We start from the raw sequence: 26,774 nt of genomic DNA, 5'->3' as shown, positions 1-26,774 counted from the left end.
CGGGAGATCGAAACTTGGATCTCCCCCTCCCAGCCAGAGACTCTCACACTTAACCCGGTTGATCATGGACCCAGATGCCACCGAGTAGCGCTCAACTTCAGACATGACCCAGTCCGCCTCCTCTCTCGAGGATACAAAGAGGGAAACGTCGTCGGCGTACGCCACTACCCTCAAGGTGGTCTGTGGCTCTGCCCGGTCCATCCCGACTCCCACCAACGGTCCGCGTTCCACTCTCCTTAAAAAGGGGTCGATCGCGAACACGTGTAACAGTGTACAGAGGACAGCCCTGGCGGACACCAGACCTCACCTCAAAAGGGGGTCCGACCCAACCGTTCACAAGCGGAAAAGTCTCTGCCCCATTGTATAATACTCTCAACCAATCAACAAACCTCCCGGGCAGACCGTACCTCAGAAGGACGGACCAGAGGTACTCATGGTTAACCCGGTCAAAGGCCTTCGCCTGGTCTAAGGACAGCAAGTACCCCTTCCAGAGACCTGCCCTGCCCTGCTCCACTGCCTCTCGGACACCGAGCACAGCACTAAAAGTACTGCGGCCTGGAACAGAGCAGTGCTGGGCCCCTGAAAGGAGCCGGGGTGCAAACTTCACCAATCGATTGAAAAGCACCTTTGCCAGAACCTTTCGGTCCGTATTGAGAAGCGCTATGGGACGCCAATTCTCAATACGGGACGAGTCTTTACCCTTTGACAGGATAATCAGGGCGGACTTCCTCATTGAACCGGGAAGAATGTCCGAGGAGAGACATTCATTAAAAACCTCAGTCATGAGGGGGACCAAAGAGTCCCTAAAAGTCCTGTAAAACTCGGATGTTAAGCCATCCGGACCGGGCGATTTTTTGGGCCGGAGCCCATCAATGGCCCGTCTCACTTCCTCTTCCGATTGCTTCTGCCAAACCATGAAGAGAGGGGTCATCCCCTGGTTCAGGGATGGTTTCAGCCAGGAAAGCCGACATCTCATCCCGATCTGGATCCCTCCTTCCCAAGAGATGCGAGTAGAAGGATCTGACCACCTCCAGGATCCCTGATTTGGATCTGTTCAGGGAACCCGTACTGTCGATCAGTCCGGTTACCATCTTGCAACTCACTGACATCCTGCAGTTCCTGTAGGGGTCGGGCGAGCGGTACCTCCCGAAATCCCTCTCAAAAACTAAGGATGTGTGCCTATCATACTGGCACCCCTTGAGCAAGGCCTTCACCCTGGAGATTTCCTCACGGTCCCCTCCAGTCGAGACGAGCTGCTCGAGTTTCCTCCCCAGCTCCCGATACAGGCGGTACCTGTTCAGGCCTCTGAGGCTCGAAAGCTGACGGAAGAACCCCGCAACCCTTGTTTTGAAGATCTCCCACCACTCAGACTTACTGCTACAGAGACCCAAGAGAGGTACCTGGCTCTGAAGAAATTCCTCAAAGGATTGTCTCACATCCGCTTCTTCCAACAGGGACGAATTCAGCTTCCATAGGCCTCTCCCTATCCGGGGAGTCTGTGCAACATTCAAGGAAAAGGAAATGAAACAGTGATTGGAGAATTCCACCTCAACAGCGGACACTGCAGAAGAGACGGCTTCCTCCTTTAAAAAAACCTATCTATCCTAGACCTACAACTACCCCTATGAAAGGTGAAACCCCCGTGACCTGGGGTGTGCCGGATGTGGACATCCACCAGGCGAGCTTCGCTTGCTATGCTGTTAAGGGTATTACTATCAAAAGCCAGCCTTCGGTCTCCGGGGCCTCCCCTATCACGGGATCTAGTTATAGTATTAAAGTCCCCACCGAAGACCACCTGCCGGCTGGTAAAAAGATAGGGCTTGATCTTCAGGAAGAGACATTTACGGTCCCACTTTGACTGTGGACCATAGATGTTAATGAGCCGGAGCTCCTGTCCCCCCATGAAGACGTCAAGGACCAAGCACCTCCCCATTTCTACCTCGATCACCCGTCTGCATTCCACCGAAGCGGCCTTAAAAAGGACCGCTACCCCGCTATACGGCTCGGCCGCAAGAGACCAGTATGAGGGCCCGCACCTCCACTCCCTCCTTGCTTTGTAAATGGCCCCCATGTCCGTTAGTCTGGTCTCCTGCAAAAATAAAATGTCAGCCTCAACTCGGTTGAAAAAATCAAAGGCCATAAATCTGGCCGCATCTGACTTTATACTGGCGACATTAATCGACGCCAGAGTCAACGGGGTAGGTTCCGCCATCATGGGTGATTGAGTTAGACGGCCTTCTTTTTCACCGCACCCCTCGATTTACTTTTTTCACCCTCAGAGGAGGAGCCAGACTCTCCCCTCCTCTTTAGTGACACCGAGGTGTCCATAGCACCCGTCACCACCTTCCCAGTACCGGGTTCCTCACCCCTGGACCCCAGAGCAGTCCCCCCCCCCCAGAGGAAAGTGAGCCCTCCGGAGGACGGACCCCGCCGCTCCCTGAAGGCACCTCAGATGTTACCGCCGGTCCCTCACCACCGACCTCCGACACAGCAGAGTCATCGAGGGCATGGAACCGGTTGGAGAGGGGGATCAGAGGGGAGCCGGTGAGCCCTTCCGTAGGCACCTTAGTGGCCAGGGGGGGGCCTTAGATGTTTTTGCCCCCTTTCGGTTCCTCCTCCGACTCTTACTGGTCTTACTGTCACCTTTTGTTTTAGGCTGCTCCACCACCTCCTCGTCCAGACTTTCATACTGGGAGGAGTCATCAGAAGCAGCCACCTCCTCCCTCTCCATCCTCCTGATCTCCTCGTTCACCGCCTCCTCCCCCAGGGCCTCAGGGGCACCAGCTGCCGCTTCCGAGGAGGGTACAGACATCACCCCAGTCGCCTGGGGCTTATCCTGCCCCCTACCCCCACGGCGCCTCACCTGATGCCACTGGCGGGCAGATGTATTGGCCACGCCTTCCTTCACTGGCCCCTCAGCCCCTCTCCCGCCCCCACCTCCAGCATCAGCAGAAGATGAACCGCCAGGGACTCCCCCATGGCTCACCCCTGCCTGACCAGAGATGGCGTTAAAAAAGGAGCGGGGGCAGTGGCTGTACGGATGACCTAGGTCACCACACAGGTGACACCTAATGTCACCACAGGCCGCGGCAAGATGACCTACCCCGCCACACAAGGCACATTTCTGTACCTTGCAGCCCGCGCTGAAGTGGCGGGGATCACCGCACCTGTGGCAGACCTTCGGCTGCCCCTGGTAAAAGATCAGGATCCTGTCCCTCCCCAGAAATGCTGAGGAGGGGATGTGGGTGACAGTACCGCCTGAGACCTTCAACCTCATCATGAAGGTCCAGCCCCCTGACCAAATGCCAAACTCGTCCCTGTTCTTTTTTGGGACGTCCGTGACCTTCCCATAGCGGGAAAGCCACGTCATAATATCGACCCCAGAGAGTGACTCGTTATTTGTCAAAACGGTCACCCTCTTTACGCCATTTTGGCGAGACACCGCCTGCACGGCAAAGTCTCGCCAGCCGGGCTCCCCCTTCACCAGTTCAAAATTCGACCAGAAAAGCTCTAGGCCCTCCGGCCGAACAAAACTGATGTCGAAGATGGGGGTACCAAAAGGATGAATCAGGGCAAAGATGTCAGTCGCCCTGAAGCTCATCTTCAGGAGGAGCTCCACGACCCTCGATCTTGGCGGGCACGCTTCACTGCCCCTCCACCGAAGACGGACCACATTCCTCCTGGCCACCCCCTGCCCAGCTGTCGGGAGGGACCACACTGTCTCCCCCTCCCTTTTATCTTGGAAGGCGGCCAGGCCATGTCTATCCAGCCAAAAGGCCAAGTCTACCGCTCTTCCCTCTACCTCGATCGTCCGTTCTCCCTTTTTGAGGGCCTCGAGGAAACGGCGCCGCAAGTCACCATCCCTGAGGTCCAGAGGTGAGGAAGCCCGCCCTGAAGATCCCGAGCCCCCAGCTACTACCCCCGCAAAACTCCGGGGACCAGCAACCGGGGGGGCAGATGGACCAGCCCCACCCCCACTACCAACAGACACACCATTCTTACTCCCTTCCACAGACACCTCAACACTTGTATCTTCAATCACAGCCACATCCATACCCACGCTATCCCCATCCACGTCAATAGTCACACCCCTCGCCCCACTCTCACTCACATGCACACTGGGGTCACAGTTTTTTTTTTTCTGCAAACATTTTTTCCCTGCAGCAGCACTGCCGCCACCTGCTGGCAGCACCTTCCCTGCCGGGGGGTTTTGGGAACCTGGTGCTGCTGCCATTTTTGCCGGCGCCCCTGCCCCAGATAAGCCCGTGGGCACAGAGGACACCGACAGGCAGGCACCTCCTCCGTTGTCTGCCGCAGCCGTGGCACCACTGCTCCCAGCAGTAGCAGCTGCCGGCGCTAAGCCCCGCCCCTTTTCGGGTGGAGCCACGCCCACTTGGGTGGGGTTTGCCCGCGAGGCCACGCCCCCCGCACCAGGCAGCACGGTGGGGGCCCCAAAGGCCACACCCACCGGTGCCGTGGGTGACAGGGAGACCAAGCCCCCCGCACCAGGCAGCACAGTGGGGGCCTCAGAGGCCACTCCCACCGGTGCCTTGGGTGACGGGGAGGCCACGCCCCCCGCACCAGGCAGCACAGTGGGGGCCCCAGAGGCCACTCCCACCGGTGCCGTGGATGACAGGGAGGCCACACCCCCCACACCAGGCAGCACGGTGTGGGCCCCAGAGGCCACTCCCACTGGTGCCGTGGACGGCTGGGAGGCCACGCCCCCCGAAGCCGGCCGCGCCGGGACCCCCGAAGCCGACCCGGAACTGGGTCTACTCACAGGGGCCCCTGGACCAGCGGCACCAGCTCTCAGGGGAATAGCACCCCCTACCGTCACACCCTTCACCACAAACAGCCTGGCCACCCCAGCTCCGGCGGCCGGCCCCAGGCTAGGCCACTCCCCCTCGGCACCCACCGGCGGTGGAGCCCCTCGCGCCGACCCATTACTGGGCCCCTGCGCAGGGGGCCCCAACCTCGCGGCGGACTTTGCTAGGGGAGCAAGCCCCACCTTTCCTTTATGAGCCGGCTCTGCCGGAGCCGCAGGCCCTGCGCCCTTCACCTTACCAGGTCTCTGGGTCCCTGAAAGTGATCCAGATTTAGTGGATCCGTGCGTGAGGGACCCAGACACCCCAGCACACGCCGCCGGAGATGCGGCCCCGGCTGTCGGTGCGCCGCCATCAGAGCAGGAGGCAGCGGCAGATGTACAAGCCGCCCCCTGCACGCCAGCAGGCGCACCAGGTGCCAGGCCAGACCTCCCTTTTACAGGGGATCCAGCCTGAGCACCACCACAGATCAGACCCACCGTCGGCCCGCCCTCCGCGCCATGCTCCATATCAGACACCTTGGACCCACTGCCTCCATTACCACAAACAGAGGCAGCGCTCTGCGTGCCATGGCCTATGTTCTCCCCGCTCCCTCGCTGTGGACCCACAACAGAGTCCAAGCCGGGGTGGGTGGCGGGTGCCGCACAACGGGACAGGGGGGCCCCAGAGAGGGGGACATACACAAATTTATGTGTAATAGATGTTTTCTTTTTTTTTTTTGCTTTCCTCTTCGTCCCCCTCCCGGGTGCCTCATCCTCGCAGATCTCATCCCCGAACGTAAGCTGACCAAAACGTACCGGGGACTCGATCTGCTGGATCTGCTGCATGATAAGGCAGCCCCCCTCACTGCTGCTACTCCCATCCTCCTCATCCTCCCCCTCGCTCCCGCTGCCCCCTGAAGGGCTAGAATCAGACGGGAGAGCCATCTGCTCAGGGGCTATCCCGCTATGCGATGCCTGGAGATCACTTACCAGGCCACCAGGCGGTGGGTAGGGTGCGACCTCCTCCACGCATACCTCTTCTTCCTCCTCCTCCACCGCCTGGCCGGGGCCCTGCGACCCCTCCAGGGCCCCACCGGTCATGGCTCTGAACCGGTCATCATTCCGCAGCTTCTCCAAGAAGGGTCCACTGACTGCCAGTATGGTGCTCCTGCGGTCTTCCAGGTCTTGAATGGCCCGCTTGATCTTCCGGACCGCGGCGGATCGCTCAGGCTTCTTACTGCCAGAGGCCCTCACGGACCTCTCCTGAGCCACCCTCAACTCCCCCCAGAGGGAACTTCGCTTCTTTGTGGCGTCTTCATACTCGCAGAGGTGCGCATGTATACGGGAGGCATAGGTGACGGTTGCCTCCCTCGACGCCTTGGTACCCCAATTAGGGGGCACCGCTGCAGCACCTCCGCTCGTACTCGACCCACCTCCGGAGGGAGGAGCCGCCGCGGTCGTAGCCTTGGGGGTCCTCCGGGTCCTCATGCTGGAACCCCTGCTGTCTTGGCCAGATCTTGTAGCCTTAGCCGGCTTGGTGTTCCTCCCACCCCCCGCCAGCTTGGACCGGGAGGTGGGAGCCGGGGGCCCAGCCCCGGAGGCCAGTCCCACTCTGAGCCTTCTTTCCTGGGAAGGGGGCAGACAAAAAGTCCCAGATGGAAAAAAAAAACCTCCCTTCCCAGGAGCTCTCTCCACAGCAGCACACAGTCCAGGAAGCACACTGCACTCAGCTCACTGCAGGCTCCACCTCCACCACTTCCTGTAGGGAACTGCAACAGGCAGAACTGGAACTCTATTTTATTATAAAAGTACAAAAACACATATACAAAACACAAAAACCAAACCACAGATACAATTATACAACAAACAAACAACTAACAACCAACAAAACCCCAGCAAGACATAACCTAAAATCTGAAATTATATAGAGTCCAACAAAGAAATATATGACGACACAAAGTTCAAGTCCTCCAGCAGACTCTCTAGGAGACCCCCCAGCAAGGGAAGACCCTACCATACCTCCAGGGTGCGCCCTAAAACGCACCCGACCCCCAGCATACACAACATCCATACCTGCACATTCATACCTAACCCCCTAACAAAAAAGGAAAACTAAATAACTGGCCCATCGCCAAAAATAAAGAAATAGGCCACCTGGCCGAAAATTTAATGCACAGCAACCCTATTTTTATTTTTATTTTTTTATTTATTTATTTTTTTTTTTTTCTCCCCACCACCATTTTTTAAAACACCCAAGGTCCCACGAAAGTTTGTGGCCTTATCACAGCAAGCCACGAAAGTTTGTGGCCATCAAAATCACAAATAACGGGTCCTTTTTCCCGCATCCCGTAGGACGTCCATTTTCCCAAAACCCCTCCCCCTCCCCCCCTGAAACCCCCCACCCAACCTACACTAAACCCCCCCACCCATACAATACACAAAACTATACACGTATATACATTACACAACATAACCAAAGCAAACACAACATAACAATAGCACAATATAAACAACTGACCATAAACATGAACCAAAAGTCAGACCCAAGTTCAGTGCTTGCAAGCCCTATATTCGGGTTTCCAATACCGTAAAACAAAAAACTATAATGTGAGGGGAGCAGCCCACCACCAGGAAACTGGAGACTACCGAGGCTCTCACCCTAATCTAACACACAAACAGCCTGTCCCTCCCTATTAAAGAAAAAGAAAAACCTGTCCCTATCGCCCTACCAATCTTTCCCTACCTGTCCCTACCTGTCCCTCTCTGACCCTCACTACCAACCTAATGCTAACTACCTACTGTAGTGCCGGCGTCCCTGCCCTCTGCTAGGCAGGGACGCTGCTCCTCTCACCGCTCTGCTCCGTGCCCGGCTTCCTCCCCCCGCTCTGCTGTCAGCGCGCGCTCCGTCCCGGCGTCCTCCTCCTGCTCTGCTCTCAGCGCGCGCTCCTTCCCGGCCCCTGTGCTTAGGGCGCGCGCGCGCGCGCTCCCCTCCTCTTAAAGGGGCCGCGCGCGCCGCCCTAAAGAGTCCCCGGCCAATGGCCGGAGGACTTCATCATATATAAGGCACCTCCTCCAAAATGGAGGTGCCCGAGCAATGTTGTTTGCACCTGTGTCTCACCTGTGCTTCAGCCCTCAGGTCCCGTTGCCAGTTACCTGCCAGTTTCCTGCCAGTTTCCTGCTAGTTACCTGCCAGTACCTGCCAGTTACCTGCCTGATTCCTGCCTGAATACTTGTTACCTGTCTGCCAGTCTGAGGTCCGACGGTCTGCCTTACTACTCCTGTCAGTCTGTCTAAAGGACCAGCCTGCCCGCTCACCTGGGAGCGCATATCAGCTACCTGCCTGCTTGCCTGAGGTCCGACGGTCTGCCTTACTACTCCGGTCAGTCTGTCTATGGACCAGCTTGCCCGCTCACCTGGGAGCGCTTCTCCGTTATCTGCCTGCTTGCCAGCCCGGAGGCTCCGTTGTCACGTGCTGTGACCACCAGCTACTCCAGACTCTTGCCCGCTCACCTGGGAGCGCATCTCCGTTACCTGCCTGCTTGCCAGCCCGGAGGTCCCGTTGTCACGTGCGGTGACCATCAGCTATTCCAGAGACTCTTGCCCGCTCACCTGGGAGCGCTTCTCCGTTACCTACCTGCCTGCCAGCCCGGAGGTTCCGCCGTCACGTGCCGTGACCACCTGCTATTCCAGAGACTCTCGCTTGCTCACCTGGGAGCACACATCTACCACCTGCCTGCTAGCCTACCCGGAGGCTCTGCCATCACAGGTCGTACCTACCCCTTACCCAGAGACTGCCCTGATCACTTGCCGTAACTCCCTGTCCGTTCACCCAGAGACTGCCACCCGCTCCCTTACAAGGGCCGCCCCCTTGTATAGTAGCTCAGAGGTTCCGCCTCCCGGACCCGTTACAGTCCGCCTCCCGGACCCGTTACACCTATCCCTAAAGACTGTCCCTGTCTGTCCCTCCCTGACCCTACACATCCATCTGACCCTGCAAATAAATATAAAATATAGAAAGGGACTAAACTAACCCTATCACAGACACACATACCCTAACTCTCCCTAGGGCACATTAAATGAGAACCCCCTCCATAGAAGGGAAGCCCTCCCTGCACCCAGCCTCTCATACTCCAGTGAGCGCACTTTTGCCAGGTCACCCAGGATGTTCCTAATGACTTCTTCCCGGGGGAGGACTTTCTGCTGGGTGGACACTAAACACCGTGCGTTCCACGTGTAAAACCTAGTCACTAAGCTAACTAAGAAAACAGTGCCCCGATCTCGGCCACCAAGGGATCTGAATGCCCCATAGGCCCACTCCGCATAGGAAAGGCCTGCCAGCCTGGGCCAGCCAATGGAAGCACCCACCCTCTTGTAGACCTCTGTATTAAAAGGACACCGAAGCAGGAAGTGCTCCATGCTTTCAAGCATGTCGCCACACTCCTCGCGGGGACAATCCCGGTCATCAGAGTTCCTGTACTTCAGGTTGTCCCTCACATACAGTCTCCCATGGAAGCAGCGCCAAGCCAAGTCCCAAAACTTCAAGGGGATCCGCTTAGAGTTTAATAACCCGAGCCCCACCTCCAGATCCCGGCTTGGGCAATCCTTGAGGGCCAGGGGCTTCTGGAAGTGGGTCAACAGAACCCTATTGTCAAGTAACCTCCTTGACAAGGTCCTGATCTCCCACACTCCCAGACCCCACCGGCGGATCACCTTCACAACCAGGGTAGCATAAGCCGGAAGATGCCCATGAGGCGTGCGAAGGTCCTTCACCCGCCCTCCTGTCTCCCATTGCTGGAAGAAAGGCCGAAACCACCCCCTACAGGAGAATACCCACGGAGGAGCCCTCTCTAACCAGAGGTTGGCGATGTTTGCCTTAAGAAAGGTGTTTACCAGAAACACCACTGGGTTGACCATACCCAACCCTCCTAGTCTCCTCGTGCGATACGTGACCTCCCTCTTTATTAGGTTCAGCCTATTCCCCCATAATAGTTGGAAGAACAGGCTGTAGACCCGTGTCCAAAGAGGTTCTGGCAAGATGCAGACGCTGCCCAGGTATATTAATAAAGGGAGCAAATACCCCTTGGCCAGGTTAACCCTTTCCCTCAGGGTCAAGGACCAACCCTTCCACTGATCCACCTTCTGGGCGGCAATCTTAAGTCTGCCCTCCCAGTTTTGCTGGGGATAGTCCCCCGGGCCGAAACTGATGCCTAAAATTTTTGCTGTGGCCTGAGGCCCTGGAAGGGTGTCCGGGAGATCAAAACTAGGATCTCCCCCCCCAGCGAGAGACTCTCACACTTATCCCGGTTGATCATGGACCCAGATGCCACAGAGTAGCGCTCAACCTCAGACATGACCCAGTCTACCTCCTCTCTTGAGGATACAAAAAGGGAAACGTCGTCGGCGTACGCCACTACCCTCAAGGTGGTCTCTGGCTCCGCCCGGTCCATCCCGACTCCCACCAACGGTCCGCGTTCCACTCTCCTTAAAAAGGGGTCGATCGCGAACACGTATAACAGTGGGCTCAGAGGACAGCCCTGGCGGACACCAGACCTCACCTCAAAAGGGGGTCCGACCCAACCGTTCACAAGCGGAAAAGTCTCTGCCCCATTGTATAATACTCTCAACCAATCAACAAACCTCCCGGGCAGACCGTACCTCAGAAGGACGGACCAGAGGTACTCATGGTTAACCCGGTCAAAGGCCTTCGCCTGGTCTAAGGACAGCAAGTACCCCTTCCAGTGACCTGCCCTGCCCTGCTCCACTGCCTCCCGGACACCGAGCACAGCACTAAAAGTACTGCGGCCTGGAACAGAGCAATGCTGGGCCCCTGAAAGGAGCCGGGGTGCAAACTTCACCAACCGATTGAAAAGCACCTTTGCCAGAACCTTTCGGTCCGTATTGAGAAGCGCTATGGGACGCCAATTCTCAATACGGGACGAGTCTTTACCCTTTGACAGGATAATCAGGGCGGACTTCCTCATTGAACCGGGAAGAATGTCCGAGGAGAGACATTCATTAAAAACCTCAGTCATGAGGGGGACCAAAGAGTCCCTAAAAGTCCTGTAAAACTCGGATGTTAAGCCATCCGGACCGGGCGATTTTTTGGGCCGGAGCCCATCAATGGCCCGTCTCACTTCCTCTTCCCTGATTGCTTCTGCCAAACCATGAAGAGAGGGGTCATCCCCTGGTTCAGGGATGGTTTCAGCCAGGAAAGCCGACATCTCATCCCGATCTGGATCCCTCCTTCCCAAGAGATGCGAGTAGAAGGATCTGACCACCTCCAGGATCCCTGATTTGGATCTGTTCAGGGAACCCGTACGGTCGATCAGTCCTGTTACCATCTTGCAACTCACTGACATCCTGCAGTTCCTGTAGGGGTCGGGTGAGCGGTACCTCCCGAAATCCCTCTCAAAAACTAAGGATGTGTGCCTATCATACTGGCACCCCTTGAGCAAGGCCTTCACCCTGGAGATTTCCTCACGGTCCCCTCCAGTCGAGACGAGCTGCTCGAGTTTCCTCCCCAGCTCCCGGTACAGGCGGTACCTGTTCAGGCCTCTGAGGCTCGAAAGCTGACGGAAGAACCCCGCAACCCTTGTTTTGAAGATCTCCCACCACTCAGACTTACTGCTACAGAGACCCAAGAGAGGTACCTGGCTCTGAAGAAATTCCTCAAAGGATTGTCTCACATCCGCTTCTTCCAACAGGGACGAATTCAGCTTCCATAGGCCTCTCCCTATCCGGGGAGTCTCTGCAACATTCAAGGAAAAGGAAATGAAACAGTGATCGGAGAATTCCACCTCAACAGCGGACACTGCAGAAGAGACAGCTTCCTCCTTTAAAAAAAACCTATCTATCCTAGACCTACAACTACCCCTATGAAAGGTGAAACCCCCGTGACCTGGGGTGTGCCGGATGTGGACATCCACCAGGCGAGCTTCGCTTGCTATGCTGTTAAGGGTATTACTATCAAAAGCCAGCCTTCGGTCTCCGGGGCCTCCCCTATCACGGGATCTAGTTATAGTATTAAAGTCCCCACCGAAGACCACCTGCCGGCTGGTAAAAAGATAGGGCTTGATCTTCAGGAAGAGACATTTTTGGTCCCACTTTGACTGTGGACCATAGATGTTAATGAGCCGGAGCTCCTGTCCCCCCATGAAGACATCAAGGACCAAGCACCTCCCCATTTCTACCTCGATCACCCGTCTGCATTGCACCGAAGCGGCCTTAAAAAGGACCGCTACCCCGCTATACGGCTCGGCCGCAAGAGACCAGTATGAGGGCCCGCACCTCCACTCCCTCCTTGCTTTGTAAATGGCCCCCATGTCCGTTAGTCTGGTCTCCTGCAAAAATAAAATGTCAGCCTCAACTCGGTTGAAAAAATCAAAGGCCATAAATCTGGCCGTATCAGACTTTATACTGGCGACATTAATCGACGCCAGAGTCAACGGGGTAGGTTCCGCCATCATGGGTGATTGAGTTAGACGGCCTTCTTTTTGACCGTACCCCCAGATTTTTTGTGCTCACCTTCAGAGGAGGAGCCAGACTCTCCCCTCCTCTTTAGTGACACAGAGGTGTCCATAGTACTAGACGCCTCCTTTCCAGTACTGGTTTCCTCACCTCTGGACCCCGGGGCAGTCCCCACCCCAGAGGAAAGAGAGCCCCCCGGAGGACGGACCCCGCCGCTCCCTGAAGGCACCTCAGATGTTACCGCCGGTCCCTCGCCCCCGACCTCCGACACAGCAGAGTCATCGAGGGCATGGAACCGGTTGGAGAGGGGGATCAGAGGGGAGCCGGTGAGCCCTTCCGTAGGCACCTTAGCGGCCAGTGGGGGGGGGCTTTAGATGTTTTTGCCCCTTTTTTGTTCCTCCTCCTCCGACTCTTAATGGTCTTACCGTCACCTGATTTTTTAGGCTGCTCCACCACCTCCTCGTCCAGACTTTCATACTGGGAGGAATCATCAGAAGCAGCCACCTCCTCCCTCTCCATCCTCCTGATCTCCTCGTTCACCGCCTCCTCCCCCAGGGCCTCAGGGGCTCCGGCTGCCGCTTCTGGGGTGGAGACAGACATCACCCCAGTCGCCTGAGGCTTATCCTGCCCCCTACCCCCACGGCGCCTCACCTGTTGCCACTGGTGGGCAGATGAACTGGCCTCGCCTTCCCTCACTGGCCCCTCAGCTCCTCTCCCACCCCCACCTCCAGCTCCAGCAGAGGATGCACCGCTGGGGACCCCCCCACAGCTCTCCCCTGCCTGACCAGAGATGGTGTTAGAAACGGAGCGGGGGCAGCGGCTATACGGGTGACCTAGGTCACCACACAGATGACACCTAATGTCACCACAGGCCGCGGCAAGATGACCTACCCCGCCACACAAGGCACATTTCTGTACCTTGCAGCCCGCGCTGAAGTGACGGGGATCACCGCACCTGTGGCAGACCTTCGGTTGCCCCTGGTAGAAGATCAGGATCCTGTCTCTCCCCAGAAACGCTGAGGAAGGGATGTGGGTGACAATACCGCCTGAGACCTTCAACCTCATCATGAAGGTCCAGCCCCCTGACCAAATGCCAAACTCGTCCCTGTTCTTTTTTGGGACGTCCGTGACCTCCCCATAGCGAGAAAGCCACGTCAAGATATCGACTCCAGAGAGTGACTCGTTATTGGTTAGAACGGTCACCCTCTTTACGCCATTTTGGCGAGACACCGCCTGCACGGCAAAGTCTCGCCAGCCGGGCTCCCCCTTCACCAGTTCAAAATTCGACCAGAAAAGCTCTAGGCCCTCCGGTCGAACAAAACTGATGTCGAAGACGGGGGTACCAAAAGGATGGATCAGGGCAAAAATGTCAGTCGCCCTGAAGTCCATCTTCAGGAGGAGCTCCACGACCCTCGCTCTTGGCGGGCACGCTTCACTGCCCCTCCACCGAAGACGGACTACATTCCTCCTGGCCACCCCCTGCCCGGCTGTCGGGAGGGACCACACTGTCTCCCCCTCCCTTTTATCTTGGAAGGCGGCCTGGCCGTGTCTATCCAGCCAAAAGGCCAGGTCCACCTCTCTTCCCTCTACCTGGATCGTCCGTTCTCCCTTCTTGAGGGCCTCCAGAAAACGGCGCCGCAAGTCACCATCCCTGAGGTCCAGAGGTGAGGAAGCCCCCCGAGAGGACCCCGAGGCCCCGGCTACTACCCCCGCAAAACTCCGAGGATCAGCAGCCGGGGGGGCAGATGGACCAGCCCTGTCCCCACTCCCCCCACTACCACCAGACATACCATTCTTACCCCCGGCCACCGACACGCCAACATTCGTATCCTCAACCACAGCCACATTCATACCCACGCCATCCCCATCCATGTCAACAGTCACCCCACCTGGGCCACTCTCACTCACATGCACACTGGGGTCACAGTTCTTCATTTTTTCCAAGCATTTTTTGCCAGCAGTTTTTCCACTGCTGCCACCTGCTGGCAGCACCTTCCCTGCCGGGGGGATTTGGGAGCCAGGTACTGAGACTTTTGCCGGTGCCCCTGCCCCAGATAAGCCCACGAGCACAGGGGACACCGACAGGCAGGCACCACCTCTGCTGCCTGTTACAGCTGTGGCACCACTGCTCCCAGCAGCTGCCGACGCTAAGCCCCGCCCATTTTCGGGCGGAGCCACGCCCACTTGGGGCGGGTTTTGCCTGAGAGGCCACGCCCCCCGCGCCAGGCAGCACGGTGGGGGCCCCGGAGGCCACTCCCACTGGTGCCGTGGGTGACAGGGAGGCCACGCCCCCCGCACCAGGCAGCACAGTGGGGGCCCCAGAGGCCACTCCCACCGGTGCCGTGGATGACAGGGAGGCCACGCCCCCCGCACCAGGCAGCACAGTGGGGGCCCCAGAGGCCACTCCCACCGGTGCCGTGGATGACAGGGAGGCCACGCCCCCCACACCAGGCAGCACGGTGGGGGCCCCAGAGGCCACTTCCACTGGCGCCGTGGACGGCTGGGAGGCCACACCCCCCGAAGCCGGCCGCGCAGGGACCCCCGAAGCTGACCCGGAGCCGGGTCTACTCACAGGGGCCCCTGGACCAGCGGCACCAGCTCTCAGGGGCATAGCACCCCCTACCGTCACACCCGTTGCCACAAAAAGCCTGGCCACCCCAGCTCCGGTGGCCGGCCCCAGGCTAGGCCACTCCCCCTCGGCACCCAGCGGCGGTGGAGCCCCCCGCGCTGACCCATTACTGGGCCCCTGCGCAGGGGGCCCCGACCTCGCCACGGATTTTGCCAGGGGAGCAAGACCCACCTTTCCTTTATGAGCCGGCTCTGCCGGAGCCGCAGGCCCCGCGCCCTTCACCTTACCAGGTCTCTGGGTCCCTGAAAGTGATCCAGATTTAGTGGATCCGTGCGTGAGGGACCCAGACACCCCAGCACACGCCGCCGGAGATGCGGCCCCGGCTGTCGGTGCACCTCCGGCAGCGCAGGAGGCAGCGGCGGATGTACACGCCGCCCCCCGCACGCCAGCAGGCGCACCAGGTGCCAGGCCAGACCCCCCTTTTACAGGGGATCCAGCCCGAGCACCTCCACTGATGACTCCCACCATCGGGCCGCCCTCCGCGCCATGCTCCATATCAGACACCTTGGACCCACTGCCTCCATTACCACAAACAGAGGCAGCGCTCTGCGTGCCATGGCCTATGTTCTCCCCGCTCCCTCGCTGTGGACCCACAACAGAGTCCAAGCCGGGGTGGGTGGCGGGTGCCGCACAACGGGACAGGGGGGCCCCAGAGAGGGGGACATACACGAACTTATGTGCAATAGATGTTTTCTTTTTTTTTTTTGCTTTTCTCTTCGTCCCCCTCCCGGGTGCCTCATCCTCGCAGATCTCATCCCCGAACGTAAGCTGACCAAAACGTACCGGGGACTCGATCTGCTGGATCTGCTGCATGATAAGGCAGCCCCCCTCACTGCTGCTACTCCCATCCTCCCCCTCGCTCCCGCTGCCCTCTGAAGGGCTAGAATCAGACGGGAGAGCCATCTGCTCAGGGGCTATCCCGATATGCGATGCCTGGAGATCACTTACCAGGCCACCAGGCGGTGGGTAGGGTGCGACCTCCTCCACGCATACCTCTTCTTCCTCCTCCTCCACCGCCTGGCCGGGGCCCTGCGATCCCTCCAGAGCCCCACCGGTCATGGCTCTGAACCGGTCATCATTCCGCAGTTTCTCCAAGAAGGGTCCACTGCCTGCCAGTATGGTGCTCCTGCGGTCCTGCAGCTCTTGGATGGCTTGCTTGATTTTCCGGACCGCGACGGATAGCTCAGGCTTCTTGGTGCCAGAGGCCCTTTCGGACCTCTCCTGAGCTACCCTCAACTCCCCCCAGAGGGAACTTAGCTTTTTTGCGGTGTCCTCATACTCACAAAGGTGCGCATGGACACGGGAGGCATAGGTGACGGTTGCCTCCCTCGCCACCTTGGTACCCCAATCAGGGAGCACCGCTGCAGCACCTCTGCTGGCACTCGACCCACCTCCGGAGGGAGGAGCCGCCGCGGTCGTAGCCTCGGGGGTCCTCCGGGTCCTCATGGCGGACCCCTTGCTGCCTCGGCCTGATGTTGTAGCCTTAGCCGGCTTGGTGTTCCTCCCACCCCCCGCCAGCTTGGACCGGGAGGTGGGAGCCGGGGGCCCAGCCCCGGAGGCCAGTCCCACTATGAGCCTTCTTTCCTGGGAAGGGGGCAGACAAAAAGTCCCAGATGGAAAAAAAAACCTCCCTTCCCAGGAGCTCTCTCCACAGCAGCACACAGTCCAGGAAGCACACTGCACTCAGCTCGCTGCAGGCTCCACCTCCACCACTTCCTGTAGGGAACTGCAACAGGCAGAACTGGAGCTCTTTTATTATAAAAGTACAAAAACACATATACAAAACACAAAAACCAAACCACAGATACAATTATACAACAAACAAACAACTAACAACCAACAAAACCCCAGCAAGACATAACCTAAAATCTGAAATTATACGAGTCCAACAAAGAAATATGTGACGACACAAAGTCCAAGTCCTCCAGCAGACTCTCTAGAAGACCCCCCAGCAAGGGAAGACCCTACCATACCTCCAGGGTGCGCCCTAAAACGCACCCGACCCCCAGCATACACAACATCCATACCTGCACATTCATACCTAACCCCCTAACAAAAAAGGAAAACTAAATAACTGGCCCATCGCCAAAAATAAAGAAATAGGCCACCTGGCCGAAAATTTAATGCACAGCAACCCTATTTTTATTTATTTTTTTTTTATTTATTTATTTTTTTTATTTTTATTTATTTATTTTTTTTCTCCCCACCACCATTTTTTAAAACACCCAAGGTCCCACGAAAGTTTGTAGCCTTATCACAGCAAGCCACGAAAGTTTGTGGCCATCAAAATCACAAATAACGGGTCCTTTTTCCCGCATCCCGTAGGACGTCCATTTTCCCAAAACCCCTCCCCCCTCCCCCCCTGAAACCCCCCACCCATACAATACACAAAACTATACACGTATATACATTACACAACATAACCAAAGCAAACACAACATAACAATAGCAATATAAACAACTGACCATAAACATGAACCAAAAGTCAGACCCAAGTTCAGTGCTTGCAAGCCCTATATTCGGGTTTCCAATGCCGTAAAACAAAAAACTATAATGTGAGGGGAGCAGCCCACCACCAGGAAACTGGAGACTACCGAGGCTCTCACCCTAATCTAACACACAAACAGCCTGTCCCTCCCTATTAAAGAAAAAGAAAAACCTGTCCCTACCGCCCTACCAATCTTTCCCTACCTGTCCCTACCTGTCCCTCTCTGACCCTTACTACCAACCTAATGCTAACTACCTATCCCTAAAGACTGCCCCTGTCTGTCCCTCCCTGACCCTACACATCCATCTGACCCTACAAATAAATATAAAATATAGAAAGGAACTAAACTAACCCTATCACAGACACACATACCCTAACTCTCCCTAGGGCACATTAAATGAGAACCCCCTCCATAGAAGGGAAGCCCTCCCTGCACCCAGCCTCTCATACTCCAGCGAGCGCACTTTTGCCAGGTCACCCAGGATGTTCCTAATCACCTCTTCCCGCGGGAGGACTTTCTGCTGGGTGGATACTAAACACCGTGCGTTCCACGTGTAAAACCTAGTCACTAAGCTAACTAAGAAAACAGTGCCCCGATCTCGGCCACCAAGGGATCTGAATGCCCCATAGGCCCACTCCGCATAGGAAAGGCCTGCCAGCCTGGGCCAGCCAATGGAAGCACCCACCCTCTTGTAGACCTCTGTATTAAAAGGACACCGAAGCAGGAAGTGCTCCATGCTTTCAAGCATGTCGCCACACTCCTCGCGGGGACAATCCCGGTCATCAGAGTTCCTGTACTTCAGGTTGTCCCTCACATACAGTCTCCCATGGAAGCAGCGCCAAGCCAAGTCCCAAAACTTCAAGGGGATCCGCTTAGAGTTTAATAACCCGAGCCCCACCTCCAGATCCCGGCTTGGGCAATCCTTGAGGGCCAGGGGCTTCTGGAAGTGGGTCAACAGAGCCCTATTGTCAAGTAACCTCCTTGACAAGGTCCTGATCTCCCACACTCCCAGACCCCACCGGCGGATCACCTTCACAACCAGGGTAGCATAAGCCGGAAGATGCCCATGAGGCGTGCGAAGGTCCTTCACCCGCCCTCCTGTCTCCCATTGCTGGAAGAAAGGCCGAAACCACCCCCTACAGGAGAATACCCACGGAGGAGCCCTCTCTAACCAGAGGTTGGCGATGTTTGCCTTAAGAAAGGTGTTTACTAGAAACACCACTGGGTTGACCATACCCAACCCTCCTAGTCTCCTCGTGCGATACGTGACCTCCCTCTTTATTAGGTTCAGCCTATTCCCCCATAATAGTTGGAAGAACAGGCTGTAGACCCGTGTCCAAAGAGGTTCTGGCAAGATGCAGACGCTGCCCAGGTATATTAATAAAGGGAGCAAATACCCCTTGGCCAGGTTAACCCTTTCCCTCAGGGTCAAGGACCAACCCTTCCACTGATCCACCTTCTGGGCGGCAATCTTAAGTCTGCCCTCCCAGTTTTGCTGGGGATAGTCCCCCGGGCCGAAACTGATGCCTAAAATTTTTGCTGTGGCCTGAGGCCCTGGAAGGGTGTCCGGGAGATCGAAACTTAGATCTCCCCCTCCCAGCCAGAGACTCTCACACTTATCCCGGTTGATCATGGACCCAGAAGCCACCGAGTAGCGCTCAACTTCAGACATGACCCAGTCCGCCTCCTCTCTCGAGGATACAAAGAGGGAAACGTCGTCGGCGTACGCCACTACCCTCAAGGTGGTCTCTGGCTCCGCCCGGTCCATCCCGACTCCCACCAACGGTCCGCGTTCCACTCTCCTTAAAAAGGGGTCGATCGCGAACACGTATAACAGTGGGCTCAGAGGACAGCCCTGGCGGACACCAGACTTCACCTCAAAAGGGGGTCCGACCCAACCGTTCACAAGCGGAAAAGTCTCTGCCCCATTGTATAATACTCTCAACCAATCAACAAACCTCCCGGGCAGACCGTACCTCAGAAGGACGGACCAGAGGTACTCATGGTTAACCCGGTCAAAGGCCTTCGCCTGGTCTAAGGACAGCAAGTACCCCTTCCAGTGACCTGCCCTGCCCTGCTCCACTGCCTCCCGGACACCGAGCACAGCACTAAAAGTACTGCGGCCTGGAACAGAGCAGTGCTGGGCCCCTGAAAGGAGCCGGGGTGCAAACTTCACCAACCGATTGAAAAGCACCTTTGCCAGAACCTTTCGGTCCGTATTGAGAAGCGCTATGGGACGCCAATTCTCAATACGGGACGAGTCTTTACCCTTTGACAGGATAATCAGGGCGGACTTCCTCATTGAACCGGGAAGAATGTCCGAGGAGAGACATTCATTAAAAACCTCAGTCATGAGGGGGACCAAAGAGTCCCTAAAAGTCCTGTAAAACTCGGATGTTAAGCCATCCGGACCGGGCGATTTTTTGGGCCGGAGCCCATCAATGGCCCGTCTCACTTCCTCTTCCCTGATTGCTTCTGCCAAACCATGAAGAGAGGGGTCATCCCCTGGTTCAGGGATGGTTTCAGCCAGGAAAGCCGACATCTCATCCCGATCTGGATCCCTCCTTCCCAAGAGATGTGAGTAGAAGGATCTGACCACCTCCAGGATCCCTGATTTGGATCTGTTCAGGGAACCCGTACTGTCGATCAGTCCTGTTACCATCTTGCAACTCACTGACATCCTGCAGTTCCTGTAGGGGTCGGGCGAGCGGTACCTCCCGAAATCCCTCTCAAAAACTAAGGATGTGTGCCTATCATACTGGCACCCCTTGAGCAAGGCCTTCACCCTGGAGATTTCCTCACGGTCCCCTCCAGTCGAGACGAGCTGCTCGAGTTTCCTCCCCAGCTTCCGATACAGGCGGTACCTGTTCAGGCCTCTGAGGCTCGAAAGCTGACGGAAGAACCCCGCAACCCTTGTTTTGAAGATCTCCCACCACTCAGACTTACTGCTACAGAGACCCAAGAGAGGTACCTGGCTCTGAAGAAATTCCTCAAAGGATTGTCTCACATCCGCTTCTTCCAACAGGGACGAATTCAGCTTCCATAGGCCTCTCCCTATCCGGGGAGTCTCTGCAACATTCAAGGAAAAGGAAATGAAACAGTGATCGGAGAATTCCACCTCAACAGCGGACACTGCAGAAGAGACGGCTTCCTCCTTTAAAAAAAACCTATCTATCCTAGACCTACAACTACCCCTATGAAAGGTGAAACCCCCGTGACCTGGGGTGTGCCGGATGTGGACATCCACCAGGCGAGCTTCGCTTGCTATGCTGTTAAGGGTATTACTATCAAAAGCCAGCCTTCGGTCTCCGGGGCCTCCCCTATCACGGGATCTAGTTATAGTATTAAAGTCCCCACCGAAGACCACCTGCCGGCTGGTAAAAAGATAGGGCTTGATCTTCAGGAAGAGACATTTTTGGTCCCACTTTGACTGTGGACCATAGATGTTAATGAGCCGGAGCTCCTGTCCCCCCATGAAGACGTCAAGGACCAAGCACCTCCCCATTTCTACCTCGATCACCCGTCTGCATTCCACCGAAGCGGCCTTAAAAAGGACCGCTACCCCGCTATACGGCTCGGCCGCAAGAGACCAGTATGAGGGCCCGCACCTCCACTCCCTCCTTGCTTTGTAAATGGCCCCCATGTCCGTTAGTCTGGTCTCCTGCAAAAATAAAATGTCAGCCTCAACTCGGTTGAAAAAATCAAAGGCCATAAATCTGTCCGTATCTGACTTTATACTGGCGACACTAATCGACGCCAGAGTCAACGGGGTAGGTTCCGCCATCATGGGTGATTGAGTTAGACGGCCTTCTTTTTGACCATACCCCCAGATTTTTGTGCTCACCTTCAGAGGAGGAGCCAGACTCTCCCCTCCTCTTTAGTGACACAGAGGTGTCCATAGTACTAGACACCTCCTTCCCAGTACTGGTTTCCTCACCTCTGGACCCCGGGGCAGTCCCCCCCCCAGAGGAAAGAGAGCCCCCTGGAGGACGGACCCCGCCGCTCCCTGAAGGCACCTCAGATGTTACCGCCGGTCCCTCGCCCCCGACCTCCGACACAGCAAAGTCATCGAGGGCATGGAACCGGTTGGAGAGGGGGATCAGAGGGGAGCCGGTGAGCCCTTCCGTAGGCACGTTAGCGGCCAGGGGGGGGGCTTTAGATGTTTTTGCCCCTTTTTTGTTCCTCCTCCTCCGACTCTTAATGGTCTTACCGTCACCTGATTTTTTAGGCTGCTCCACCACCTCCTCGTCCAGACTTTCATACTGGGAGGAATCATCAGAAGCAGCCACCTCCTCCCTCTCCATCCTCCTGATCTCCTCGTTCACCGCCTCCTCCCCCAGGGCCTCAGGTGCTCCGGCTGCCGCTTCTGGGGTGGGGACAGACATCACCCCAGTCGCCTGAGGCTTATCCTGCCCCCTACCCCCACGGCGCCTCACCTGTTGCCACTGGTGGGCAGATGAACTGGCCTCGCCTTCCCTCACTAGCCCCTCAGCTCCTCTCCCACCCCCACCTCCAGCTCCAGCAGAGGATGCACCGCTGGGGACCCCCCCACGGCTCTCCCCTGCCTGACCAGAGATGGTGTTAGAAACGGAGCGGGGGCAGCGGCTATACGGGTGACCTAGGTCACCACACAGATGACACCTAATGTCACCACAGGCCGCGGCAAGATGACCTACCCCGCCACACAAGGCACATTTCTGTACCTTGCAGCCCGCGCTGAAGTGACGGGGATCACCGCACCTGTGGCAGACCTTCGGTTGCCCCTGGTAGAAGATCAGGATCCTGTCTCTCCCCAGAAACGCTGAGGAGGGGATGTGGGTGACATTACCGCCTGAGACCTTCAACCTCATCATGAAGGTCCAGCCCCCTGACCAAATGCCAAACTCGTCCCTGTTCTTTTTTGGGACGTCCGTGACCTCCCCATAGCGAGAAAGCCACGTCAAGATATCGACTCCAGAGAGTGACTCGTTATTGGTTAGAACGGTCACCCTCTTTACGCCATTTTGGCGAGACACCGCCTGCACGGCAAAGTCTCGCCAGCCGGGCTCCCCCTTCACCAGTTCAAAATTCGACCAGAAAAGCTCTAGGCCCTCCGGTCGAACAAAACTGATGTCGAAGACGGGGGTACCAAAAGGATGGATCAGGGCAAAAATGTCAGTCGCCCTGAAGTCCATCTTCAGGAGGAGCTCCACGACCCTCGCTCTTGGCGGGCACGCTTCACTGCCCCTCCACAGAAGATGGACTACATTCCTCCTGGCCACCCCCTGCCCGGCTGTCGGGAGGGACCACACTGTCTCCCCCTCCCTTTTATCTTGGAAGGCGGCCTGGCCGTGTCTATCCAGCCAAAAGGCCAGGTCCACCTCTCTTCCCTCTACCTGGATCGTCCGTTCTCCCTTCTTGAGGGCCTCCAGAAAACGGCGCCGCAAGTCACCATCCCTGAGGTCCAGAGGTGAGGAAGCCCCCCGAGAGGACCCCGAGGCCCCGGCTACTACCCCCGCAAAACTCTGAGGACCAGCAGCCGGGGGGGCAGATGGACCAGCCCTGTCCCCACTCCCCCCACTACCAACAGACATACCATTCTTACCCCCGGCCACCGACACGCCAACATTCGTATCCTCAACCACAGCCACATTCATACCCACGCCATCCCCATCCATGTCAACAGTCACCCCACCTGGGCCACTCTCACTCACATGCACACTGGGGTCACAGTTCTTCATTTTTTTCAAGCATTTTTTGCCAGCAGTTTTCCCACTGCTGCCACCTGCTGGCAGCACCTTCCCTGCCGGGGGGATTTAGGAGCCAGGTACTGAGACTTTTGCCGGTGCCCCTGCCCCAGATAAGCCCACGACCACAGGGGACACCGACAGGCAGGCACCACCTCTGCTGCCTGTTACAGCTGTGGCACCACTGCTCCCAGCAGCTGCCGACGCTAAGCCCCGCCCATTTTCGGGCAAAGCCACACCCACTTGGGCGGGTTTTGTCTGAGAGGCCACGCCCCCCGCACCAGGCAGCACGGTGGGGGCCCCGGAGGTCACTCCCACTGGTGCCGTGGGTGACAGGGAGGCCACGCCCCCCGCACCAGGCAGCACAGTGGGGGCCCCAGAGGCCACTCCCACCGGTGCCGTGGATGACAGGGAGGCCACACCCCCCACACCAGGCAGCACGGTGGGGGCCCTGGAGGCCACTCCCACCGGTGCCGTGGGTGACAGGGAGGCCACGCCCCCCGCACCAGGCAGCACAGTGGGGGCCCCAGAGGCCACTCCCACCGGTGCCGTGGATGACAGGGAGGCCACGCCCCCCACACCAGGCAGCACGGCGGGGGCCCCAGAGGCCACTCCCACCGGTGCCTTTGGTGACAGGGAGGCCACGCCCCCCGCACCAGGCAGCACGGTGGGGGCCCCAGAGGCCACTCCCACTGGCGCCGTGGACGGCTGGGAGGCCACACCCCCCGAAGCCGGCCGCGCAGGGACCCCCGAAGCTGACCCGGAGCCGGGTCTACTCACAGGGGCCCCTGGACCAGCGGCACCAGCTCTCAGGGGCATAGAACCCCCTACCGTCACACCCGTTGCCACAAAAAGCCTGGCCACCCCAGCTCCGGTGGCCGGCCCCAGGCTAGGCCACTCCCCCTCGGCACCCAGCGGCGGTGGAGCCCCCCGCGCTGACCCATTACTGGGCCCCTGCACAGGGGGCCCCGACCTCGCCACGGATTTTGCCAGGGGAGCAAGCCCCACCTTTCCTTTATGAGCCGGCTCTGCCGGAGCCGCAGGCCCCGCGCCCTTCACCTTACCAGGTCTCTGGGTCCCTGAAAGTGATCCAGATTTAGTGGATCCGTGCGTGAGGGACCCAGACACCCCAGCACACGCCGCCGGAGATGCGGCCCCGGCTGTCGGTGCACCCCCGGCAGCGCAGGAGGCAGCGGCGGATGTACACGCCGCCCCCCGCACGCCAGCAGGCGCACCAGGTGCCAGGCCGGACCCCCCTTTTACAGGGGATCCAGCCCGAGCACCTCCACTGATGACTCCCACCATCGGGCCGCCCTCCGCGCCATGCTCCATATCAGACACCTTGGACCCACTGCCTCCATTACCACAAACAGAGGCAGCGCTCTGCGTGCCATGGCCTATGTTCTCCCCGCTCCCTCGCTGTGGACCCACAACAGAGTCCAAGCCGGGGTGGGTGGCGGGTGCCGCACAACGGGACAGGGGGGCCCCAGAGAGGGGGACATACACGATCTTATGTGCAATAGATGTTTCCTTTTTTTTTTTTTGTTTTTCTCTTCGTCCCCCTCCCGGGTGCCTCATCCTCGCAGATCTCATCCCCGAACGTAAGCTGACCAAAACGTACCGGGGACTCGATCTGCTGGATCTGCTGCATGATAAGGCAGCCCCCCTCACTGCTGCTACTCCCATCCTCCCCCTCGCTCCCGCTGCCCTCTGAAGGGCTAGAATCAGACGGGAGAGCCATCTGCTCAGGGGCTATCCCGCTATGCGATGCCTGGAGATCACTTACCAGGCCACCAGGCGGTGGGTAGGGTGCGACCTCCTCCACGCATACCTCTTCTTCCTCCTCCTCCACCGCCTGGCCGGGGCCCTGCGACCCCTCCAGAGCCCCACCGGTCATGGCTCTGAACCGGTCATCATTCCGCAGCTTCTCCAAGAAGGGTCCACTGCCTGCCAGTATTGTGCTCCTGCGGTCCTGCAGCTCTTGGATGGCTTGCTTGATTTTCCGGACCGCGGCGGATAGCTCAGACTTCTTGGTGCCAGAGGCCCTTTCGGACCTCTCCTGAGCTACCCTCAACTCCCCCCAGAGGGAACTTAGCTTTTTTGCGGTGTCCTCATACTCACAGAGGTGCGCATGGACACGGGAGGCATAGGTGACGGTTGCCTCCCTCGCCACCTTGGTACCCCAATCAGGGGGCACCGCTGCAGCACCTCTGCTGGCACTCGACCCACCTCCGGAGGGAGGAGCCGCCGCGGTCGTAGCCTCGGGGGTCCTCCGGGTCCTCATGGCGGACCCCTTGCTGCCTCGGCCTGATGTTGTAGCCTTAGCCGGCTTGGTGTTCCTCCCACCCCCCGCCAGCTTGGACCGGGAGGTGGGAGCCGGGGGCCCAGCCCCGGAGGCCAGTCCCACTATGAGCCTTCTTTCCTGGGAAGGGGGCAGACAAAAAGTCCCAGATGAAAAAAAAAAAAACCTCCCTTCCCAGGAGCTCTCTCCACAGCAGCACACAGTCCAGGAAGCACACTGCACTCAGCTCGCTGCAGGCTCCACCTCCACCACTTCCTGAAACAAGCTGCAACAGGCTGAACTGGAGCTCTTTTATTATAAAAATATAAAACAAACCATAATTACACACTATATAAAATACAAAACACAAAACCCTAACAAAACACATCCCAAAGGAAACCCCAAGTCCAAAATTATAATGTCCAGTTAAAATGTCCTCGAACATAAGTTGTTCATTTTCCCAAAATCCCCCCCAGTAAGGGAAGACCTTAACCTCTTTTTTTTTTATTTTATACCAGAAAAAACCCCTACAACATTCACTCACATCCATACCCATACACTTATAACTAACCCTAAAGAAAAACAACAAAACTGGCCCACTGCCAAAAATGTAAAGAAATAGGCCATCTGGCCGAAAGCACAATACACAGCAAACTCTCTTTTTTTTTTTTTTTTTTTTTTTATATATAATTTTTTATTTTTTTTTTTTCCCCACCACCATTTTTTAACACCCAAGGTCCCACGAGAGTCTGTGGCCTTATCACAACAAGGTCCCACTAAAGTTTGTGGCCATTTCACACACAAAAAGGTCCCTTTGCCTCTTCCGGCATCCCGCAGGACGTCCACATTTTTCACAAAACCACCGCAACCCCTCCCCCCTAAAGCCCCCCACCCAACCTAAACTAACCCCCCCACACACACAATACACATACATTACATACATTATTTATATACAATACACAACATAACATAACAGTAACAACAATACACAACATAACGATGTAACAACAACTAACCAAATCATCATGACATAACAACTTAACCGTAAGACTACTAAACATGAACCAAAGGATCAGACCCAAGTTCAGTGCTTGCAAGCCCTATATACAGATTCTGAACCGTAAAACAAAAAACTACAAATGTGAGGGGAGCAGCCCACCACCAGGAAACTGGAGACTACAGAGGCTCTCACCCTAATCTAACACACAAACAGCCTGTCCCTCCCTATTAAAGAAAAAGAAAAACCTGTCCCTACCGCCCTACCAATCTTTCCCTACCTGTCCCTACCTGTCCCTCTCTGACCCTCACTACCAACCTAATGCTAACTACCTATCCCTAAAGACTGTTCCTGTCTGTCCCTCCCTGACCCTACACATCC

Source organism: Phyllobates terribilis, unplaced genomic scaffold (genome assembly GCF_046119375.1).
Source record: "Phyllobates terribilis strain yellow unplaced genomic scaffold, ASM4611937v1 Scaffold_47__1_contigs__length_9908305, whole genome shotgun sequence".
Classification (NCBI taxonomy): Eukaryota; Metazoa; Chordata; class Amphibia; order Anura; family Dendrobatidae; genus Phyllobates; species Phyllobates terribilis.
This window is presented reverse-complemented; position numbering follows the sequence as displayed.